This window comes from Bos indicus x Bos taurus, chromosome 22 (genome assembly GCF_003369695.1).
Source record: "Bos indicus x Bos taurus breed Angus x Brahman F1 hybrid chromosome 22, Bos_hybrid_MaternalHap_v2.0, whole genome shotgun sequence".
NCBI classification, from domain to species: Eukaryota; Metazoa; Chordata; class Mammalia; order Artiodactyla; family Bovidae; genus Bos; species Bos indicus x Bos taurus.
In genome coordinates, this window is record NC_040097.1 from 29037199 (window position 1) to 29058910 (window position 21712).

General features: G+C 38.4%; 1 protein-coding gene across 9 annotated transcripts in view; it reads left to right on the top strand.

Moving 5' to 3' along the window:
* The window catches only part of MITF (melanocyte inducing transcription factor), a 228773-nt gene that overhangs the window by 69480 nt on the left and 137581 nt on the right, over positions 1–21712 (top strand). The window contains exon 1 of one of the 9 annotated variants that reach the window (XM_027523884.1): positions 17865–17992. The exons of the other annotated variants lie outside the window; for them this stretch is intronic. The gene's annotated coding sequence lies outside the window, so the exon portion shown is untranslated. Of the gene's footprint in view, positions 1–17864; positions 17993–21712 lie in introns of those variants that run through there. 9 annotated transcript variants of the gene reach the window in all.

Below are 21712 nucleotides of genomic sequence, written 5' to 3' on the forward strand. Positions count from 1 at the left end.
CCTCCTTTTTGGTTTTCTTTTATTTTTAGAGCTGAGTATATTAAGCAGCTTCATTTACCTTTGGTCCTTCATCCTGAGCCTGGCGTTGGCTAGCCAGGAGAATTTTATGTTGTTTTTCAAAAGCTTAGTCCAGATTTTTATAGCTTCTTGCAGGGTTTGATATTGAAACAAAAATATTGTTTCAATTAGTTAAGAAGAAGCACAGGTTCTTTTGCATGGGTTTCTCTTCTTTAGTTTTTAGCTCTTCAGTGTCAGCAAATTATGAGATTTTGCTCCATCTTATGCAAGAGATCCAGTTTCTATTAAAAGTTTTTTTTAACTTTTAATAAAAGTTAAAAGTGTGGCAACCTACTCCAGTGTTCTCACCTGGAGAATCCCAGGGACCGGGGAGCCTGGTGGGCTGCCGTCTATGGGATCATGCAGAGTTGGACACGACTAAAGCGACTTAGCAGCAGCAGCAGCAGGAATAATTTAGGTGACTACTAAATTATTGACTACTACTCACCAACTTATTCTTTTACTAAGCCTTGAGTCATATTTTAGATTAAACATGGTTAATTTTTTCCATTCAATTCTTAAAACTTTACACACTGAGTTAGATACGTGGCTTGAGTTTAAACTATGTTTGCCATAAGTGGAGTTCCTGGATTACTGTCCAGTGTGAGTTTGGACAGTCGAAAGATTTATTTGGTGGCAGTATGCTCAGATTTTGAAATTAAATAATAGAGCTAGTATTCAAAATGACTTTTTTAATGTATCAGTTTTTTAAAAAGAATTATCGAAATATAATTGATTTACAATGTTGTATTAGTTTCTGGTATATAGCAAAGTGATCCAGTTATACATATATCTATTATTTTTCATATTCTTTTCCATAATGGTATGATAGGATATTGAATATAGTTCTCTGTACTGTACATCATGTCCTTGTTTGTCTATTTTATATATAGTGATTTGTATCTGCTAATCCCCAACTCCTGATTTATCCCCCCCCCCCCACCTTCTTTCCTCTTGGTAACCATAAGTTTGGTTTCTATGTCTGTGAGTTTGTTTCTGCCTTATTCATATGTTCATTTGTATCATACTTTAGATTCCACATTTAAGTGATATCACATGGTATTTGTCTTTCTCTTTCTGACTTACTTCACTTAGTATGGTAATCTCTAGGTCCATCCACGTTGTTGAAAATGCATCATTTCATTCTTTTTATGGTTGAGCACATTTATTATTTGTAGGTTTTTAATCATGGTCATTCTGACCATTTTGAAGTGATAACCTCATTATAGTTTTGTTTGCATTTTCTAACATGCCTATTGGCCATCTGTATGAAATAACAGTTTTGATGTTTGCTCAAAAGATCAGTGTTGATTAAATCTCTGAAAAGACATGTGATTTTGGCATCACTCTGACTGTATTAGAGTCTTTCTTAGCTTAAAAATCCTCATTAGTGACAAGGAAATAATAATGCCCATCTTCGAGGGCCACTATGAGAGATAAATAAGATCATCCATTTATCTGTATGATCAACAATCATTTATTAAGCATCAACAATGCAAAGTGCTGTACGGGATATGACAGAGAATGGCAATGGAGCTTATAATCTACTTCATATTTGTTAAGAATATAGATGAATACTACATGGTAACTAATTGTTGATATCCAAATTTTGTCTAAAACTTGTGATCTAAAGTATATTGTTAAATTATTATTTGTCTGATTTTGAATTTGGATTAGAGATGTTAAAGAATTTCTGTAGATATATTTGCACATTAATTTTAAGATTGTAAAGCAGCGATGCTGAACTCTGCATATTAGTTTGACCTGGGGAGCTTTTTAGTAGCTACAGAACCAGTGTCAGGAGGTTGCCCTCAGAGATTCTGATATAATTGGTTTAGGGCGGGACATGGGGACTGGCATTTCTTAGGAAGCTCCTCAGATGATTTTACTGGGCAGCTGTGGTTGAAGTGTACTGCTTTAAAGGTAGGTATATTTCATGAGTATTTATACATTGTGGTTAATGATAGATTTGCTATTGACTTATCAGGATATTTAGCTTGATGTGAGCAAGAGCTCTGTCATTAACTATGGATTGACCAGTTTTGATGATAGGTTTCAGAGTAAAGTATGCGGCTTCAAAGAATCAGATATGTGGACTGTAGGCATGACTGCCACGGTGCATCTCTGTGGCCTTAGGTGAGTCACTTTACCATGCAGACCTCTGTATCCTCATCTTTAAAATGAGGAATTTGGTTAAATGTCTGTACTATCATTCAACAATTGTTATAATGTAGTACTTTAATGCCCCAGTCTATGAACTACCTGTTGCCAGAATGGTTTCCTGGCCTGCCATATTGTTCTTTCCCTTTCCCATAGCTAATCAAGCCAGTGGTGGACACCCAACCAAAGTCGGCCGGGCCATCATCTGACGGAGAGACAGCTAACTCACTCTTGAGAGAGTTTGAGTAAAGATACGAATGTTATTACAGTCTGTGAAGCATGGAAAGATGAGGAAGGGGTAGGCGAACTTGGTGATTACCAGGGGCCATGTGTGGACTGAGGCTGACGGTGTCAAGTGAGACTAACTGGGGTGGGTGTGTGCAGCGAAGCACAGACGTCCTGAGAGTGTAGTGAGACGACTCACGAAAGACACGGCAAGGAGAACTTTGTCTTTGACCTCATCCCAGTTCCACTCCCCAGGGACCTAGCTGTGAAATTGCTGTCCTCGGGTATCTGTAATGTGGCCTGCTGTGTCCTTATTCTTTCTCCTTTCCTTGCACTCCCCGCAGTGGGTTTCTGTCCCTGGCAACCCCATATGCTTCTAGTAGAACATTAGGTTAGTAGAAACTTTGGAGAAACAAATGGGGCAAGGATAAAAATAGAAATGGGGTAAGGAGAATAAGCAAAATAGTGCAATATTGTGGAAAGAATGAGGATAGTAAGTTAGAGTAAGTTAGAGCTCTGTCCCAAAATAGCTCCATGACCTTATCCAAGGTGCTTGACACTAGCGGGTTGGTCTAAAATGGGAATGGTGCAGTCTCATAGGCATGGTGTAATGAAAGTTAGATTACACTTACAGAAATGCTTTGAAAGGTAAAGGGGCATGTCAGTGAGGGGCTAGCAAGTTTTGAGATGTTTGCTCTCAGAGACAAGAGATAGGACAGAAGAGAGGCTGAGTTATAAAATATGCCTGAAGGACCAAGCTTTTTGGTATTTGATTTAACTCTCAATAGACTATTTCTTGGGCTTCCCACGTGGTGGTAGTGGTTAAGAACCCAGCTGCCAATAGAAGAGACATAAGAGACGGGGGTTCAATCCCTGAGTAAGGAAGATCCCCTAGAAGAGGGCATGGCAACCCACTCCATGGAGATATGGGTCTCCAGTAGGCATGGCGATGCACTGGAGAATCCCATGGACAGAGGAGCCTGGCAGGCTACAGTCCATAGGATTGTAGAGTCGGACACAACTGAAGTGACCGAGCACGTACACATGCAAACTATTTCTTCCCTTTTGTCAATTTTTTATTTTCACAGCTTGATTTTTCTTTTGCTGGTTATTATTTCATTCTTAGAACTTCTAAGTTTTTGTTGCCTAAATTGTCTGATAGGGTTTTTTGATACACATTTTTAGGTACAGTTCATTTTTTTTCCTATTAATTTCTGTAGTGAATATGGGTAACAATTCTGTGTATTAGGAGTTAACGATAAAGTTACTGTTTTTCTTTGGGTTCTTTGAGGAGCAAGGATTGGGTCATGCGTGTGAAGGATTTAGCTTGTTGGTTTCCTTCTTATCCTCAGTTGGCACATCCTAAAATCGTTTTGTTGTCTCCCACTCAGTGGGCTTGCCAGACAGACAGTGGGAAAGGTTTATGATTGGAATCGGAAGGCTGTCCAGAGTTCATGACTGAGGGAAATTGGCCCTGCAGTGAACATACTTAGCCTGGCACAGACAGGATTTTCCCATCCTTCCTCATTACTCTGTAAGATAACTTTTCATTGACACAGTTGGGTAATTAAGAAAGATAGAGTAAAATAAAAGGATGATTGGGTTGGTAGTAGGTAGAAGGTGTACGAAGTCTTTACTGTCATTTATATACATATTTACATTTAGTGTGATAATTTTTCCCTTCTGGAAATACTGTTACAGTTCCTAATATATTTGGGCATGAATATCATTCCTTTCTTGGAGCCACTTATAAATTCAGTTTATGTCAGAAGCAACATCAGGATTTTTGATAGATTTTTTTCCCTATGCCATTTTCCCTTGCATTCCAGATTGTTTTCTGTTGCTTTAGCAGAAAAGGAAGATCACCAACTGCTGTTCCTGGATCTGACATTGGACCACAAGTTTCTTGAGTCATTAGCAGCTTTTATGGAGTTATCTCACTGCCAAGTATTTAAAATTTCTTTAAGAGGTATTAAGTTTATTATGTCCACTGAAGTATGAATGGACTATGCACAACTTCTTTTTAAAGACTTTCTGGCAAGTTGATTAAAGTTTATAGAATGAAGTGTAGTGGAAAATCAGTTATTTTCAGAGGGTGCCTTTTTTTTGGTTAGTGTTATGGGCAAAAAGTGAAAATACTTAAGGATCATAGATAAAATTCTGTAATAGGGCACTGGAAGAGGATTGCTGACTCGTTCTTTTTTCAGGACGCATTAACTACAGTAACTTGATGGAGGGTTATTAAGTATTTAAGTGCTGCTCGAAGATATTAGATGCTTATCAATATTGTGACTGAGTATTGTTTCATTTAACCTTCCGTCCATGGGTTAAATAGTGTATGATTGACTCCTATAAACCAGGAAAAAAAACTACCATTTGTCAGATCTTTTTGTAACAGGGCAGTTTGCTGATTTCCCTCTCAAAGAATCAGTTCTCCATAGACTTCTGATCATCTTCCCAGCGTGATGCTTTTGAAGGAAATGGCAACCCACTCCAGTGTTCTTGACTGGAGAATCCCAGGGATGGGGGAGCCTGGTGGGCTGCTGTCTATGGCGTCGTACAGAGTCAGACGCGACTGAAGTGACTTAGCAGCAGCAGCAGCCTTGTGGTATGTTTTATACAGTATAACTTAAGTATTGATTCACTGGTTTTTTCAGTAAGTCTTTTCCCTTTTCTCTGTAGTCTAAAATGTTGGTATCTTTATATCCAAATGTGCCACCTATTAACTTACTGGTTCGTGTGGAAACAAGTGCAATACTTTCAGGTGTCCCTTCCCATATTGGGATTCAGTTAATTTTCCAGCAACAGTATGTAATAACACATACAAAGTGTTGCCAACTGAAGATATTTACCTGAGCCTCGGTGTACTGGAATTTTTGGGGGGGTCATGTTGTGCCCCTGTGGTCTCAGTTGCTTTGACTTTACCCTGCTCCTCCCAAAGCTCCACCTCCTCCCTCCCCCCAGCAAAAAAAGTATTCACCCTAAATCACAAAAGTTAGGAAAAAAAGTTTGAAAAGGTAACAAAATTTAGGAAACCTCTTTCTAGGGTAAAGTTTTCTGGTAAACTGTATAGCATAGCCCATGGCCTCAGGCATACAGAGAGAGGTGATCATCCCAAGACAGTGTGGCTCAAGACCTCAGACATACAGTTCAGTTCAGTTCAGTTCAGTCCCTCGGTTGTGTCCTACTCTTTGCAACCCTATGGACTGCAGCACGCCAGGCCTTCCTGTCCATCACCAACTCCTGGAGTTTACTCAAACTCATGTTTGTTGAGTTGATGATGCCATCCAGCCATCTCATCCTCTGTTGTCCCCTTCTCCTCCTGCCCTCACTCTTTCCCAGCATCAGGGTCTTTTCAAATGAGTCAGTTCTTCGTGTCAGGTGGCCAAAGTATTGGAGTTTCAGCATCTACATCAGTCATTCCAATGAACACTCAGGATTGATCTCCTTTAGGATGGACTGGTTGGGTCTCCTTGCAGTCCAAGGGACTCTCAAGAGTCTTCTCCAACACCACAGTTCAAAAGCATCAATTCTTCAGCACTCAGCTTTCTTTATGGTCCAACTCTCATATCCATACATGACTACTGGAAAAACCATAGCCTTGACTAGATGGACTTTTGTTGGCAAAGTAATGTCTCTGCTTTTTAATATGGTGTCTAGGTTGGTCATAACTTTCCTTCCAAGGAGTAAGTGTCTTTTAATTTCATGGCTGCAATCATGATCTGCAGCAATTTTGGAGCCCCCCAAAATAAAGTCTATCACTGTTTCCACTGTCTCCCCATCTATTTGCCATGAAGTGATGGGACTGGATGCCATGATCTTAGTTTTCTCAATGTTGAGCTTTAAACCAACTTTTTATCTGTCCTCTTTCACTTTCATCAAGAGGCTCTTAGTTCTTCACTTTCTGCCATAAGGGTGGTGTCATCTGCATATCTGAGGTTATTGACATTTCTGCGTGCAATCTTGATTCCAGCTTGTGCTTCATACAGCCCAGCATTTCTCATGACATACAGAAACACTCTTATTAAGCATACTGTGCCAAGGGCTCAGAGGTTATCTCTTAGAAGCCAGTGAAAGTCAATCCAGCAGACAGACCTGCCTTTGAAACGTGCAGGGTTTGAGCAACCCAGGCCTGCTGAGTTAAGTCTCTCCTGCCCACAGGTCTAGTAATATTTTATTTGATGATAGCCATTGTGAGTATTACACCTTTGTATCTCTAGATTTTGTCACCTTAATTTACTCAAGGATCAGCTTGATTCTTTTGATGTTGTTTTAATTTTTTTGTGAGACTGGATCTTGCGTAGACTTCCTGTAGGCCTTGTTTATTCTTCAGAATGAAGTCTCTGCTGAATAAAGCAGGTGTTGAATGAAGTTTTTCCACTCAGGCAGGTTGGATCTTGATTGTTTCCCAGTCCTTTGTGAGCTCTGAAAGCTGTTTTGCTTATAGCTTCCCAGTAGATGTTTTTTTCCTTGTAGTCATATTTTGGTAGCTAGTCTTTGCTCAGCCCTACAGAGTTTGATTCTCTGCATTTGTGTATTAACTAAAGACTCAAGGAGATCTATAAGGACATTTTCTAGGCTTATTATTATTATTGCATAGCTCCTTCCTTTCCTTTACTCTGTCCTACGTATTCTACCTCATTCTCCCCAAATTCCAAACTTTCCTTCTCAGCTCACCGAGGCTCTGCTCTGCCTAGGCTGCCCCTCTCTGTCTCACAGTCTGGAAAGTACTTCTAGGTAGAACTCTTAGGTGGTTATATTGCTCATCTCATTTTTTCCTCTTCCTTCAGTAATCACAGTCCCAAATTGCTTATTGTTTAATGACTGAAAACTGTTGTTTCATATATTTTGTCTAATTTTCTAGTTAATTACAATGGGAGAGATAATGTAGTACTAGTTCCTCTGCATGATTGAAAATGAACTTTTTTCTAATGTAGTTTTTATGTAATAGTTAAGATCAGGAGTTGATGTAGATGTCAAATTTAGTCTCCAGCTTTTACTATCTTTTGATCTTTGGCAACTTGTTAACATCTCTCTGACTTGGTTGCCTTATCTGCAGAATAGACATAGTCGTATCTAAGTCACAGGGTTTTATGAGCATTATTTTTGGTAGTACAAGTAAAATGCTTAGCATAGCTCCTGACACATGTTAAAGCTCATTCTACGACAGTGGTTATAGTGATGGTAGTGGGATTCGGCTGTATTTGCGCCATTAAGTGAGGGTGTTACATGGGAAGAAAATGCCATTAGGTTAGAAAGTCGAGGTACTGAGTTTCTTGTGGCAGTTAATTGTCCCTGAAGTGTGATAGGATCAAGGAGAACATGGACGTTTTCCATCCCTCTGCTTGCAGAACTGTCAGAGAAGTTACAGAAAAATGCATTAATGATTTCTAGCTGTGGTAGTCACATGAGTTGATGCTTGTTCTGAAACTACTCATATAGGGATGCAGAATGCCTGAAGACTCTGCAAAATGGCTTTGAGAATTAATCTGATTACATCTTTTTTTTAACCTGATTATCTCTTTAAGGTTTTATTTCTTAGGCTGTGTGATAAGGTGTGTTTATTATATTTGTCTTCATTTGGTACAGCTGATATGATTCATAATTTTAAAAACCTGTCTTACCCCTTCACATAATCTTGACATGCTTGTTTAAAAAACGATAGAATTAAACACACAAAGTGCAGTATGATGGGTAAGATAGGTCTCACTTAGGTCAAGTTTTAAAATATGGGCAGAACATTGCCATGTATTTATAATGAATGTGGGTTTGTGTGTGTGTGTGAGTATGTGTGTGTTTGAGTGTGTGTGTGTGTGTGTGTGTGTGTGTGTGTGTGTGCGCGCGCGCGCATGAAAACGCTGAAAAAAAAAACAGTTTCAAGAAAGCACTTTCTTTCTAAGGAGAGAAATGGGTGTGAGGGAGAACAGGGGTAGAAAAAAGCCTTGAATTGAATCCTTGATGCTTTGTTTCTGACAAGAATCAAATCAGATATTGGAATAACATCTAAAGATCTGAATGGTGCTTACACTGGAATTTGTTACAGTCTTTGTTCGATACTTATCTTAAAAACAAATATAATAACAACAATGTTCAAGTTGGAACTAAAATTCTGCTTCAGTGTCTTAGTTCATGTTTTATCAAGACTTTGGGGAATGTTTCCAGGAATATGATTACAAAATTAGATATTGTCTTACTACGGGACAGTTGCAGAATATAAGGTTAGGCTTTGAGGCCAGAAATATTGCTCCATCTGTATATATATTTGTGGAAGTTATTGTTAGGATACCGTTTGTTAGGTAGGTCTACCTCAGTGTGAATTTTGGATATCGGAGTGCAGGGACTCAGTCCTGGACCAGTCCATGTGCTCCATCTAATCTCCTCTCCTCTGAGCTGTCTGAATCTTCAGACTCCGAGTTGGTGTCTCACTGCTAGGACATAGTCTGTGCAACTTAAAGGGACGTATGAAGCCCCCCAACTCCATGAGTGCCTGTGTGCTTCAGTCATGTCTGACTCTTTGCAACCCCATGGACTGTAGCCTGCCAGGCTTCTCTGTCCATGGAATTCTCCAGGCAAGAATACTGGAGTGGGTTGCCATTCCCTTCTCCATCCAACTCCATTGCTTCTCCTAAACATCATCTACTTTTTTTTTTTTGCCATCCAGCCACCTTTTGCTTGTTTTTTTTTCTTCTTCTTCTTCTTTTTTTTGTTACCTCTTAGATTTCCTGTTCATTCCCTGGCTTTCATTCTAGGTGTTTCCACTTAATTTCCCCCTTCATCTGTAACTCCCTCTCTGTTTCTCTCAGTTTTTTTTTTTTTTTGGCTGACTCCCTTATACATGCCTCAGGTCTTTATGTATGTATGTGTGTATGTACCTATGTATCTGTCCATTTGGGTTTCCCTAATGGCTCAATGGTAAAGAATGTGCCTGCAATTCGGGAGACTCAGGAGATGCAGGTTCGATTCCTGGGTCGGGACGATCCCCTGGAAGAGGGTGTGGCAACCCATTCCAGTATTCTTGCCTGGAGAATCCCATGGACAGAGGATCCTGGTGGGTTACAGTCTATGGGGTTGCAAAGAGTCAGACACGACTTAGCGATTGAGCATGCACACACATCTATCTGCTATCTATCTGTCTATCGTCTTTAATTTCTTGCCTCCCTCCCTCTGTCCTTCCGTCTCTCTCTTTCTCCTTATCTCTCTGCTTTCTATAATTCCCCAATATTAATGCTCACATTCTGACTGTTACTACTTACTTATTCATCTTCCAGCTTAGATTTTAAGCTCCACTAAGGAGAGACCATGTTTGTTTTCCTTTTCCAGCACCTGTGTAGTATGTATGTAGTGTCGGGTGTAACGTAGCCACTAAATAAATATTTGTTGAGTGAATACATCAATGAAGTACAGTTTGAGCTTTTGGCTTTCTTATTCTCACTAGATATTTAAGTTCTTTAATGGAAAATACTGCATTTTAATAAAGTATTTGTGAATATTTTATGACTATTTTCATAAAATATTAAGAGCATTTAGAGTCAAAGGTATATTTTAAAGTCAGAGAAGTAATATTAGAATCTGTGGGCATTAAAATAGGTTAATTTTCTTTTAAAAATTGATTAAAAAATTTTCTAACAACTAGCACATGGTTTGGGAAAAAAAATCAAAGAAGAGTGAGTGTTTCAAATGAAAATCAGCATTCATCAGCTTTGTGTTTCTAATCCTGTGATATTAATAGATTAAAATTTCAGTAAGATTCACCTTCAAGAAGAAATAGATATATACATATGTACATCAGAAGACTGCAGTGTTCTCAGAAACGTGACTACCGTTGTTCAGTTGAAGGTATGATGGGAATAAACAGTTCATACCGAAGGGACTTTTTAAGCCTTGATTTGTTTTTTTAAAAAAATGGCATATGAAGGGCACAGTGCCTCTTCCAATGTTAGCTTGTGTTTCCTTTAACCTTCTTCTTCAAAGACCCATCCTAAAAAAAATTCAGCCTGTTTTTTTTTTTTTTCCCTCCTCTCTTTCAAAGACAGTATCTCAAAAATGGTACTAATTTAAGCCCTGCTAAATGTCCAGATGCAGCACCTGGGAAAAATGAAGTTCAGAAGTTCAGGATTTGGAACTTGCTTAAGCTAGGAGAATCTTCTTGCTGTGGTTGCATGTCTGATTCTAGAAGCTGGTAACCTCTTTCTCGTGGGCATCGTTCCATTGTAACAGATGGCCCCAAGTGTGGACGTGTCAGAGTGAAGCCCACGTGTGAACTTGTCCAAGAAGTTGAAACACTGCTCAGAATATCTTCTCCTGCCAATGATAGCTTTGTTGTTGCAATTAGAACTTTCTGGATTGGAAGAGTGAACTTAATGAAACATAAGAGAAGCCTTTAGAGCTCTGTTGTCCAATATGGTAGCCCAGGCCACACATGACTCTTGAGCACTTGACATGTGACTATTTCAAGCTGAGGTGTTCTCCAAGTATAAAATTCACACCTGTTTTTGTAAACAAAAACATAAAAACATGTAAAATATCACAGTAATAATTTATATTTTTAATTGATGTTGAAATACTCTTTGGGGTACACTAGGTGAAATAAGATAAAATTAATTTCATCTGCTTCATTTTTTAAAAAATACGGTGACTAGAAAATTTTAATTTACGTATGTGGCTCACTTTATATTTCTGTTTGGCAGTACTGTTTGGGCTAGACTCTTAACTAGGGATGTACATGAAACTTGGTTCCACTTATACTTTGACATGACTGTTTAGTTTGATATATGTCAGTTCAGATCTGGAATGAAAACCTTGGACTTTCTACATTAGTTTCTTCATAACTTGCAGTTTAAATGGAGCAGTAAAAGCAGGAGTAGGATTTTTTTTTTTCAGTTGTACAAGAAATTTCTAGAGACTAAGAGCTTTGCAGAGCTAAAAATTCATTCCCATTGTTTTATTTTTAAGCTCTATTTTAAGTTCCTGCCAGGACGAAAATGTTCATTCCCTTTTGGGTTCTGATGGCCTGGTAAAAACTTCTTTGTAAACCCAAGGGATGTGATGGAATTGGCACAGGAGAAAATTAATTTGGTTGGGATCCATGAGTGGAGTGGAGGTAATGTGCAGGGCTTGCAGAGTCCGTCGTCATCAATCACTGCAGAGCCCCTGCAGCAACGCTGGGCTGCCTAGCACCCGCCCCTTGGACAGCAGCAGGGCAAGATACCCCCTTTTCCGAAGAGCCCTACTCTTGAGCCATAGAGAAGTGTTAACGTAGAGTATGTGCACGATGAGGGGCCACATGTATACACATTCAATAAGGTAGCTTGGCATCTATTCCTATGTGGGTGCATTTTTCTGGAAAAAAGTTAAATGGAGTTTTCCATAACTTTTTTTTTCTCTCCTAAAGTGTGCATTGTAGGATATTTTCCAACCCCACATGTTTCCAGTAACTTAAGCTCAAAGCTCATAGCAATGAGGCACTTTCTTGTCAAAGGTGAGTCAAAAACAGGAACCTTTTAATTCTGTCACATGATGCTGGATGTTATAAAATAGTAAGAGCGAGGAGTTCACTTTTCCCCCTTCTCAGTCCTCAGAGTTTTAGCTGCTTGCCTTCTTCACCATTGAGGAAGCCAGGAATTCAGAAGTGTGGGTCGGATATTCGCCGTAGAAAATGCATTTAGGAGCGTACACTTTAACTGGATTATAAATAGTATCTGCCCTGACAATGCTGGAATTTTCTCAGCTTCTGGAGACATTGAAGTCTTTGTTTCATGGGTCACTGCCCTCTCCCCCACCCCCTAAGCTTGAGTCATAAAGCTTGACAAATTAATGAGGTTGCTGAAACTTAAAATCTCGGGGGTAGGACATATGGGAAACAAGGAGAGACAGCAGGAACCATACACTTGGACTTAAGGTGGCTTCTCTCTTGCTGTCCTGAACTTGCTCACTTTGCATTTTATTTTTTCAGGCCCTTGAATTTATTGTTTTCCTTCAACAGGATCAAATTAGATTGAAAAAATTAGAAAAAAGTGTAAATAGGTAGCAGCAAGACTAATATTAGCTCCTGAATTCTCTATTTAGAATAGGAAAGAAAAAAAAAAAACGTATCCATGAAAGCAGAAGTACAAGCCAGATTGCTTTGATCGTGTGTGTGTGTTTGTATTAGCTATGGAACTAAGAATGGTTTTCACAGTGAATACTTGTTCTCAACCACTGAAGGTAAAACAAAACAAAAAAACATGCAATACGAAGCCTAAAATTACTAGTGACCCTGGTTTAGAATGTGTTTACTCTGTAACACTTGATACTGAATATATAATCAATCAAATTATATATATATATATATATATAATCAATCAAAACCCAATATAAAAATTCCTTTCTTGGGTTTTGTGAGTTCATCCAACGTATTTCTTGAGTATTTGTTCCATTCCTAGCACTGTCCTAGATACTGGGGAAATAAAGTTTAAAAAAAGAGACATTTCTACCTTCACAGAGCTTACCTTCCTATGGAGAAAAAAAGACCAAACCTAACCAAATCTAATGGAAATTAGAAACTGGACAAGTGAATCCCAGGAAGAGAAAACAGCTAAGTGAGGTAGAGAGCAACAGAGCAGCTCCCATGTGTCTCAGCCTCTGTTTTTCCTTCCCCAGACTGTGCTGCAAAACGGTGACTAAGTTATTTCTGTTATTTCCCAGATTTTGAATTCACCCCCCACCCACCAAGATAAAACATTCTTTGCTTGTCCCTGTGATTTCCTTACTAGTCTGTTTTATTTCTTTTCCAAAGGCTCTTTTTGCCCCAATTGAAATTGATTATTCAGCTCAGGCTTATTGAGTCCTAAATTAGGTTGATGTTCACAGGGAATATTTATTTTCATTCTACTTTTTCAGTCAGCTTTTCTACACCCTCCTACTTAAGGTTAGTTGCTGGTATGCTCCATACAGTTCTGTTTTGAACCTTAGTCTTACATGCTTTTTTACCCCCCTCTTCTGGAAATATGGATTATGATTATTTTATTTCTGTTAGCATCAGGGTCTTTCTCCAGATCTGATGTTCTCTCAAAAGCCTGCATGTTGTGATCTGTACCAAAGTGAGTTATTGGCCCGTGTTTGCTCATTTCCTTTATTTTGAGTCTTTCCTGTGGTTGGAATCATTCGTGATACTACTGATCATTAATCCTGTACTCTGAGGATATGAATATGATTTTTTTTCTAGTTCCAGAGATGCACTCCAGCTTTGCATTTTGGTTGGCAAAATGACCAGAGCTTGGACAAAAGGCCATGAGTGACACACAAACACAGGCCTGAAATTATCGTAATACAGAACAGTTACCACGTTCGTGTGAATGGCTAAGCAAAGGTCAAAAATATGAGCAACATTATTTATGGCTCAGTGAGTGATTTGATATTCACAGTCTGTCATCATTTGTCAGAAGACTGGTATTATCAAAACTGTGCTAGGCTAAGGACTATCTAAAAAATGATTTGAGACAAGCTCAGTATACAGTAAAAAAGAAAAAAAAAAGGACAGTTTAGATGTATCCCAGGAGACAAGAACCCTGCACCTGATGTGGAAGTAGTTCTGTTATCCTGCTGTTGTCAGATTTGTTTGCCTCTTGACAAAGAATTTTCCTTCCTCCACATCAGTTTTGTCACCTTTAGCCAGGGCAGTTCTTTTTTTTTTTTTTTAATTTTATTTTATTTTATTTTTAAACTTTACAATATTGTATTAGTTTTGCCAAATATCGAAATGAATCCGCCACAGGTATACCTGTGTTCCCCATCCTGAACCCTCCTCCCTCCTGCCTCCCCATACCCTCCCTCTGGGTTGTCCCAGTGCACCAGCCCCAAGCATCCAGTATCGTGCATTAAACCTGGACTGGCGACTCGTTTCATACATGATATTATACATGTTTCAATGCCATTCTCCCAAATCTCCCCACCCTCTCCCTCTCCCACAGAGTCCATAAGACTGATCTATACATCAGTGTCTCTTTTGGTGTCTCGTACACAGGGTTATTGTTACCATCTTTCTAAATTCCATATATATGCGTTAGTATACTGTATTGGTGTTTTTCTTTCTGGCTTACTTCACTCTGTATAATAGGCTCCAGTTTCATCCACCTCATTAGAACTGATTCAAATGTATTCTTTTTAATGGCTGAGTAATACTCCATTGTGTATATGTACCACAGCTTTCTTATCCATTCATCTGCTGATGGACATCTAGGTTGCTTCTATGTCCTGGCTATTATAAACAGTGCTGCGATGAACATTGGGGTACATGTGTCTCTTTCCCTTCGGGTTTCCTCAGTGTGGCAGTTCTTATAGGATGAAGTTAGCACCTGTGGCTTGCATGGAGCGTGTTGGGTTATTAGAACTTACTGCAATTGCTTGCTATAGGATGTGTTCTGGTTATCAGTTTATTGTCTATGAGGTCGACTTTCACCCTTTATTGCCTGCTGTGTGAAAATGGTTCTGGACTCTAGATGTTTTTCTTTTGCCAGTTGGCATGATGTTAAGCTTTGTCAGGAGAGGGCGCTGGAGAGATGTTGCAAGGGGAAGGAGTTTTCCTTTCTGCAGCAGGTGTGCCTGCTCACCAGTGTCTCTGGTGGGCCACCTCTCTGTGAAGAGCCTTCCCAGGGACTCCAGAGGATGGAGTCCAGTAAGTGCTGGACACAGTGAATTCCCTCCCATGCAGAGAGCTCCTGGATCTCAGCCCTGGGGAGGAGGACCCTGAGCCCTAAGGGTCGTGGCGGCTCCTTATGTCTGCTATTCCTATATTAGAGTTTACTTCTTATTAGCTAATTCTCTGTGATAGTTAATAATTCCTTTCTTCATTCACATTTTTCTGGTTTCTGTCTCCTGATTGGATCCTGGCTGATACAGTGTTCATCAGAATTAGGTTTCGTTCTTGTATTGCATGAAGCAGGTAGGTAGGAGAATCTAATGAATTTGTACAAAGGAGCATGAAATCTGAATGTTATAAGCAATTGTTAATTTCTCTGTGTTCTTCTGACTAAATGGCCAAATCTTAGGAAAAACTGAAAGTCTGCAAGTATCTGTGGTAAAAGTGAAGGCTGGTGGTGCCAATGTGTGTGCCTGCATGCGTGCTCAGTGGTGTCCAACTCTTTGCGACCCTGTGGACCGTAGGGTGCTGATGATCCTAGAGTTAAAAATCCACGCAAGGCTTTGTTGGACCTACTGACCATTCTGCTTTGTGTGGGAGCTTCAGGATATGTGAACAAGGCTGCTGTGGGACCCAGTGGTGAGTGGTTTAATTCAGTTCCTGGGGAGTGTCTGCAGGGCTGTAATATCTACATGGATAATCAGAGGTTGATTAAATGTATGTGTCAAGTCTGCTTCCTTCTACCCTTGTATCATGTGATAGGGTTGCAAGCGGTTCCCGTTTTCTGTGTGAATGCTGCATCAGTGTGATACGAGCAAGAGTAGAGTTCAGGAAAAAAAAAAAGAGGACTAGAATGAGGTGCCATTGAAGATTATTGGGATTTCTTCCATTTTTGGATGAGGAAGCTGGTCACTGGTGAGGTTAAATGCCTTCCTCTCAAGAGTGTGCACTGAGACAGCAGGGGAATACACCAAGACAGATTTTTCTTTAACTTCTAGTCAGTTGTTTCCCCCCAACTCCAATTTATTTACGTTCAAATCTCTAATGATTTTTCTTTTTTATAATTACTTTATAATTGAAGTACAGTTAATTTACAATGTTGCATTCATTTCAAGTGTACTGCAAAGTGATTCAGTTATATATATATATATACACACACATACATATACATTCAGGTTATTTTCCACTAATGGGTTAGTAAAATACTGAATATAGTTCCCTGTGCTATATAGCAGGTGCTTGTTGTTTATCTGTTTCATATATACAGTAGTGTGTGTATGTTAATCCTACATTCCAGATTTATCTTCTCCTCTCCCTCCTCTATTCCCTTTGGTAACCATCTGTTTGTTTTCTGTGTCTGTGAGTCTATTCCTTTTTTGTAAATAAATTCATGTGTAGCATTTATTTTTAGATTCTGCATCTAAGTGATATGTGATATTTGTCTGATTTATTTCACTTAATATGATAATCTCTAGCTTCATCCATGTTGCTATAGATGGTATTATATCATTCTTCAAATGATTTATTTTCTTATATTTGTACTTAAGATTTCTAAAGCATGGGAAAATATAGAGTGCTTTATTAAAGAATATTTGAGTCTAAATACATTAAAAGGATAAAGTAGAAAATGCCTTAAGGAGGTGCATCTTCTTTTGATAAAAAGTATTTTATTGAAGTGTAATGTATGTAGAGAAAAGCATACTTACTTTAAGTGTATAGAATGATGGCTTTTTTTTGGTAAATTGAACTCCTGTTATCCAGCTCTCAGATCAATTAATCAGGTGATATCTGCACTTGATGCTCCCTTCCTGTACTCTTTAGTCATCACCCCACCCTACAGTAGCTACCACCCTGATTCATAACTGCATAGATTAACTTTGCCAGTTTTGTGCTTTATAGAAATGGATTCAGTCATATTTAGGCACTTGCCTGTGCCTGGCCTTTATTCATCATGATTATGTTTGAGAAATTCATCTGGGCTACTGTGGGTAGAGTTGGTTTTTTCATGATTATATGGTATTCCTTCAAATACATTTTTTTGGGGGGGATTTACCCATTCTCCTGTTGATGGGCATTTAGGGAGTTTTTTAGTTTGGGGCATTTACAAGTATGAACATTTGTCTTCATTATTATTTTTTAATGTTTTGACATTAGAAGATAGAGAAGTGTGAGGTTTAGGGCAAAAGCTTGAAATTAGACAAACATACTAACTTTGATCCTAGTCAAGTTATTTACATCCTTAAGCCTGTCTCCTTATTTGCAATGAGCATCATGACTAGTGTTTCAGAATTTTGGAAAAATTGTTTGAAATGATGGATGCTTTGCACAGTACTTGATATATAATAAGCTCTCAAAGAATAGAAGTTGTTAGTATTTTTCAAGTTAATGTTTTTTAAATTGTAACAAAGCATCAAGATAATTCACTGTCTGCATTCTGTTGCTTGTGCATCATGTTTTCATGTTTTTCAGAGCTTGTACTTGTTTGTTTTGCATCTTTATCTTCTCTCTTCCTTTCTCCATGCTATACTCATTGCCTGCCTGTTATAATCCAGGTGTAGGGGCAGGGATTGAAGAAAAGTTTTTAGCAGATTTCATTCTTGAGTTATCGTCTCAGTTTTTGCCATGTAGGCTCACCATTAGAATAACATTTGCTTTTTTTTTTGCTTTGCCCAAAGATGCAAAATCCATGCAATAAAAGGTTTGTATGCCTGAGCCTCAGTGACCTGTAAGAAATGAGGAATCACAGTTTCCTTCTGTAATTCAATAACCATTTACTCCTCCTGCCAGATGATATGATAGAAGCACTGTGGAACTTGAAGGCAACTGTCTTGAATCCCACCTCTGGAAAATTTCTGTTAGGAGTACCATCAGGATTGTTCCCGCCTTCATTTATAATTGGCCCAAAGGTGGAGTCTACTCCTGGGTGCCACTTCAGTGAGTACTGACTTTGTGTTTAGCCTCAAGTAGGATTTCCTCTGGAATGCACTAATCCAATGTTTAGTTGCACTTTGGTGAAAATCATTAACTCATCCTGATTTAAGGAAGCTTTGTGAATGACGAGAAATTTCAGGATTATGTTTATATAGTTTCGAAGGTCGTATTTTTAGACAAAGGATAATTTAAGAAGATTGGCTAGTATCCCTCCTCAGTCTTAAGCTATTTTAATGAAAACAGAAAAGGACAGCCTGTTTACTTCTTAGGAGTGTCATACATCAGTTTTGTTTATAAATTATATTTAATCTTATTTTATTTAGATTATATGTATATATGATAATTTTCAAATAGGTAATGTTAACAAGCTTAGAATAGGTAAAGGAAAACATTTGTGGCCCAGTGTTTTTTTGGCCAAATGTTTTGTGTATCATTTTAGTAGCATTTTAAAAACCTCTTGATACTAGTTTGGAAAATAAATATGTTTCTGTAAAGCTGCAGGTATAAATATAGAAGATAAATATATAAAGACCATATTTTATAAATGGATTAATATAAAATCACCATCTTATTTACACGAAACACATCTCATTATAATCATTCTACATAATGTAGGATCTATTATAAAATGAACAATCTGTTTCTAATTTTTGTGCTTAAATCTTGGGATAATTTTAAGTGAAGTGTAGTCAGCATTTTAATGTATTCTTGGAGTTTGATATTATGAGCATTATGGACTTGTTAATTTTATTCCTAGATAGTTGAAATAAGTATCTGACAGAAATGTATTAAGAAGCAGAACACTATTTTTCTCTATCAGCTGAAAAGCAAATGCATTATTAGCATCTGAATTGAATGCTGGAATCTCCAACATACATGTATGTCTATCTATGTGTTTTGTGATCTGAGTCTTGCTACTGCAAGTATGATCCATGGATTAGAGTGGTTCATGAACTGCTTGTCAGTCATCAATGAGATGTGAACAGGTATTGAGTGTTCAGAAACCTTTATAGCAATTGGAGAGAGTGATTTTAGGTCTCTTGATTCTCATACAGATTTGGGCTTGCGTATTTGTGTGTGTGTTTCTTTTGTTTTTCAGTTGTTTTAGAATTCAATTTTATTGTAGTTTACAAAAGTATTGGTCTGTGTTGGATTTGAAATTAAAAAAAAAAAAAAAAAACAGATAAAGTGATGCAAACCACAAATTGCAAATGGTGAGAAACGTCCGTGAGAGGTTTCCACCAAGGCAGAAAGGTGGTATAATTTCTAATCTTTTTAAAATTAATTAATTAATTTTAATTGGAAGCTGCTTACTTTACAGTATTGTGGTGGTTTTTGCCATACATTGACATGAATCAGCCACGGGTATACATATGTCCCCCATCCTGAACCCCCCTCCCCCCTTCCTCCCCATCCCATCCCTCAGGGTTGTCCCAGTGCACTGGCTTTGAGTGCCCTGTTTCATGCATCGAACTTGGACTGGTCATCTATTTCACATATGGTAATATACATGTTTCAGTGCTATTCTCTCATATCATCCCACCCTCGCCTTCTCCCACAGAGTCCAAAAGTCTGCTCTTTATATCTTTGTCTCTTTGGCTGTCTCGCATATAGGGTCGTCGTTACCATCTTTCTAAATTCCATATAAATGCGTTAATATACTGTATTGGTGTTTTTCTTTCTGACTTACTTCACTCTGTATAATAGGCTCCAGTTTCATCCACCTCATTAGAACTGATTCAAATGTGTTCTTTTTAATGGCTGAGTAATATTACATTGCGTATGTACCACAGCTTTCTTATCCATTAGTCTTCCAATGTGCATCTAGGTTGCTTCCCTGTCCTGGCTATTGTAAGCAGTGCTGCGATGAACATTGGGGTACATGTGTCTCTTTCACTTCTGGTTTCCTCGTTGTGTATGCCCAGCAGTGGGATTGCTGGGTCATATGGCAGTTTTTTAAGTAATCTCCACACTATTCTCCATGGTGGCTGTACTAGTTTGTGTTTCCACCAACAGTGTAAGAGGTGGAAACACTCCACCTCTCCGCACCCTCTCCAGCATTTATTATTTGTAGACTTGTTGATAGTAGCCATTCTCACTGGCGTGAGATGGTACCTCACTGTAGTTTTGATTTGCATTGCTCTGATAATGAGTGATGTTGAGCATCTTTTCATATGTTTGTTAGCCATCTGTATGTCTTCTTTGGAGAAATGTCTGTTTATGTCTTTTTCCCACTTTTTGATTGGGTCGTTTGTTTTTCTGGTATTGAGCTACATGAGCTGCTTGTATATTTTTGAGATTAATCCTTTGTCAGTTGCTTCGTTTGCTATTATTTTCTCCCATTCTGAAGGCTGTCTTTTCACCTTGCTTATAGTTTCCTTCATTGTGCAAAAGCTAAGTTTACTTAGGTCCCATTTGTTTATTTTGCTTTTATTTCCGTTACTCTGGGAGGTGGGTCATGGAGGAGCTTGCTGTGATTTATGTCAGAGTGTTTTGCCTATGTTTTCCTCTAGGAGTTTTATAGTTTCTGATCTTACAGTTAGATCTTTAATCCATTTTGAGTTTATTTTTGTGTAAAGTGTTAGAAACTGTTCATTCTTTTACAGGTGATTAACCAGTTTCCCCAGTACCACTTGTTAAAGAGATTGTCTTTTCTCCATTGTATATTTTCTTACATAGGCATGATTTAGGACATGGAATACTGCGCTCTTGTTGCATCAAGCTTTTCTAATCCCTAGTTAACCATATCCCCTAACATTTCCAATGTAGCTGTTCTGTCTGTTTAATTATAATGTTTTGAGCCTCTGATTTCTTAGAGTGATTTGCAAAGAAGTATTTATTTCTTTGCAAATAATTTATTTCTTAGCAAATTTATTTTCACATAAATGCTTTGGACTTATTTGCAAATAAATAATTTGATCATTCATTCAGCCATTCTTTATTTATTGAGCATTTAACTGTGGACCAGATACTGTTTTAAGCATTGGGAATTCATCAGTAACAAAACAAAATGGAACAAAACAAAAAACAATTTCTCTTCTCTTCTAGCTTCTATAAAAGAATTGGAATATATCAGTATATGTGTACACATTTGTGTACACACACACACACGTATGAACTGCAAGACGGTTGATTGTGTCCAAGTGCACCCAGTTCCCCTTGGGCTATGACTGCATGCATTCCTCTACTCTATGGATATTAAGGTCACTATTGATGTAGTTTTGTGTTTGAACCCTGTGACTAACGAAAAGTCCCCAGGGAACACATGTAGTTGGCTTCTCTCAGGGCTCTTGGTGCTTGAGCATGACCTCCCCAAATTGTTGAGGATAATGGAACAAGCAAAGCCTCAGAGCCTGGAGGAACCTTGGTGTCCATTGTCCTGAAATGCTGTCTGCCTTTGGGATGTCATTAAATATAGAGTTTGTTCCAAGCTGTTTCTTTGTTTCAGCTGGAGGAACTACGATCTCCTGTAGGATGTTGTTCAGATCCTGGGAGTCTAAGACAGAGATGTCAGCTTTCTGAAATTAGGACAGGCAATTAGGGTATGTGCACTTCTTGGGATGAGGTCTTCTAGCTTTCCTCAGCTTATACAAATAATTCATGACCCTCAAAGCTGAAGAATCACGGATATCCAGTGGCCAAGAGCCTTTTGCAGTTTGGATCCTGTTACTTCATCTGGTTGTGTCTCTTCTTTTCTCCCTTAGTCTTTTCCTGCAGTGACTA